This window comes from Lepus europaeus, chromosome 11 (genome assembly GCF_033115175.1).
Source record: "Lepus europaeus isolate LE1 chromosome 11, mLepTim1.pri, whole genome shotgun sequence".
Taxonomy (NCBI): Eukaryota; Metazoa; Chordata; class Mammalia; order Lagomorpha; family Leporidae; genus Lepus; species Lepus europaeus.
Genome location: NC_084837.1, coordinates 4,538,410 through 4,541,738, shown reverse-complemented (window position 1 = coordinate 4,541,738; position 3,329 = coordinate 4,538,410). Strand labels below are relative to the sequence as shown.

At 38.5% G+C, this 3,329-nt stretch overlaps 1 pseudogene; it reads left to right on the top strand.

Moving 5' to 3' along the window:
- Window positions 1–1,705: 1,705 nt before the first annotated feature.
- On the top strand, window positions 1,706–2,677 carry LOC133769340 (S-formylglutathione hydrolase-like; annotated as a pseudogene).
- The last annotated feature ends 652 nt before the right edge of the window (window positions 2,678–3,329 follow it).

The following is a 3,329-nucleotide window of genomic DNA, read 5'->3' as shown; positions in this document are numbered from 1 at the left end:
TCATGTGCATAGTGCAGGTCATTTCTGGTCATATCTATTAGGAATTCCATGTGCTTCTTGTATTTGGATGTTTCTTTCTTTCTTCAAATTGAGGAAGTTTTCTGTAATTATATTACTTAAATACCTTTTAATTCATTCCTTTTAATTCATTCTCTTTCCATGCCTTCAGGAACTCCTAAAACTCATATGTGGGGCCATTTGATAGTATCCCATAGGTATCGAATACTGATTTTTATTTTCTAATTTCTTCTTTTTTTGATCTGGCTATACAATTTGCTATGATTCATATTCTAACTCTTTTTTTTTCTGCTTCATTGTGTCTTTTGTTAGGCTTACACCTCATTTTTTTTGTTCTATTTAATTCTTCATTTGAAGATTTAATTTCAGTTTCTCCTTAAGATCTCAATTTCATGGGAAAAATTTTTTTCTTTCATGTCACATATGGATTTCATTTGTTCATGGACTGACTTCTGATTACTTCTAACTAATCCTACAATCAATTTTTTGAATTCCATTTCTGGCATTTCTTCAATTTCTTCATCTTCACATTCTAGTATTCAAGTGTTGTGTTCTTTTGGGGGCATCACATTGTCTTCCTTATTCTTATTTTTTGAATTGTTGCATTTATTAATCAGCATTTCTTGAGATATGTATTGGATCCTTTTGTATTGTTTTGTTTTTTCCTTGTGATGGCTTTATCTTTGTACTACACCTCTGTGGCTTAGTGGAATATCTGCCTTTTCAGTGAATACCCAGGTGTGTGGTGGGTGTGGCCAGGGAGCTCTATTTAGTGTTCTGAGGTAAAGGGAATGTCCAAACTGACAACCAGGTTAGGTGTGGTAAATCTCTCCCTTTTTTTTTTTCTTTGTCAGAGGGAAGGTTTGTTCTGCTCTGTTGGTGTAGTCTCATGCTCACCACCTCTCCTTAAAGAAGACCAGTGCCTGGGTGCTAGCCCCAGTGGGTACAATATTCATCCATGCTGCCACAAGAACCACACAAAGGATCTGCACAGTCCTTGGTATAAGCACAAATCCTGAGCAATGACCATCACCAGGGAATCTGCCCTGAGTTTGTGGAGCCACCCACAGTGACTGTCCAAAGTCCCAGCCAAACCCTGGACTTTTCTTGTAGCCACAGTGTTTTCACAGTCCTGGCACACAAGCCTTCCACAGTCTTGAGTACCCTGCCCCTAGTCAATTCTCCTAGCCAGACTCAGGCATCTCTGCTCGACTGTTTGCTGGATGTGCAGACACAAGTTCTCACAGCTTTTACTTATACCCCAAATGGTGTCTACCCTCTCTCAGCTTGTTACAAGATTCTGGCATGGGGTGGCCAGGGAGAGAGAAACATGCCCCCTTTTTTTCTCCTCCAAGCCAGACTCAAACCAGGTTCTTCTCACAGCTTCATTGTCAGTGACCTGAGCTGCGGCAGTCTGGTCTCACCTCACTCTCCAGGGTGGGTGTTGAGGCTCTCAATTGCTGGGGTCCTGGGTTGTGCACATTCACAGTCTCCATATAGGTCCACAATGTCTCTCACTTGTGTGGCATTTCCACTTCCATTTTCTCCTTAACTCTTCCCTGAGACTGTACCCTCTACTTTTTAAAAACTATCTTCCCCTAGACTAGATTAATAAACTCCCTCCCTATTCCACCATCTTTGATATTTTTCTATTTCTTAAAAATTATTTAGAACCCTAGATTGCTTCTGCACCGGGGCTTCCGCTTACAAGATCATCAGCCCATGGTGCAGACAAAAAAAAGAGTAATCAGGAGAATGGCGTTGAGACAGATTTCCAGCAGCAAGAGCTTTGGAGGATTCCAGGAAGTTTTTGAACATGACAGTGCTGAATTGAAATGCAAGATGAAATTCGCTGTCTACCTGCCACCAAAGGCAGAATCTGCAAAGTGCCCTATATTGTATTTTCTATCTGGTTTGACTTACACAGAACAAAATTTTATAACAAATCTGGCTTTCAACAAGCTGCCTCAGAACATGGCCTTATTGTCTTCGCTCCAGATACCAGCCCTCGTGGCTGCAATATTAAAGGAGATGACAGCTGAGACTTCGGCACTGGTGCTGGATTTTATGTGGATGCCACTGAAGATCCTTGGAAAACCGACGATAGGATGTACTCTTACGTAACAGAGGAGCTTCCCCAGCTCGTAAATGCCAATTTCCCAGTGGACCCCCAAAGGACATCTATTTTTGGCCATTCCATGGGAGGCCATGGAGCTCTGATCTGCATTTTGAAAAATCTTGGAAATTACAAATCTGTGTCAGCATTTGCTCCAGTTTGCAACCCAATGCTTTGTGTTTGGAGCAAAAAAGCCTTTGGTGAATTTTTGGGACCAGACCAAAACAAATGGAAGGCTCATGATGCTACCCATCTTGTGAAATCCTATATAGGTTCTCAGCTGGACATACTAATTGATCAAGGAAAAGCGGGTGAGTTTTATGACCAGTTACTCCCTGAGAACTTCATAGCTGCCTGTACAGAAAAGAAAATCCCTGTTGTTTTTAGATTACAAGAGGGTTATGATCATGGCTACTACTTCATTGCAACCTTTATTGCTGATCACATCAGACATCACACCAAATACCTGAATGCGTGAAAAGCTTCACATAAGGGAATCACTTCTGGATTATGAAAGTTCTAATAAAGAATTGCTGAGAAAGATTTCAAAACATTGGATTTTATAGTGCGAAAATGGCTTCATTCTACAATTGAATCACCTTCTGAATAAACAAACCTACTTTTGACTTAAAAAAAATTATTTAGAACCCTAAAGAAACTTTGCTTATGGGGATCATATCTATCAATAGTTAATATCTTGAGAAATAAAACTAAGAATTTTAAAAAGTAATTAACTTAAAATTAATAAGCATATACATTAAAATCAAAAGAGAATTTAACAACAATATTTTCACATGATTGGTGAGAAAAGTAGTATTACTTTATAAGTTTTGCAATTATCTTTCATGTCTGGCTTAATTCAAGAGAGTGGATGTCTGCTTCTGTTTAAATTATTTGATAATACATTGCTTTGATTCAAGTATCTGAAGAAAGTCTGGTCTTTCCCAGATGCATGGTTAGGAAAGGGAGACATAGTCTGTTGGATTTATGGACAGCAAAGCCTCACAATTGATAAAAGTGAGTTACAAGGTAGAATCTGGAACTTTGAGCATTAAAATCTATTTCTTTACATTTTATTTTAAATTTATATTTTTATCTGTCATTTTTATAACATATTGCTTTAGTCTTTTGGAAAACATTGGTTCAGTGAGATAGACGAAACTTCTGATCTTGACATGTTTTGTATGCAAGTACA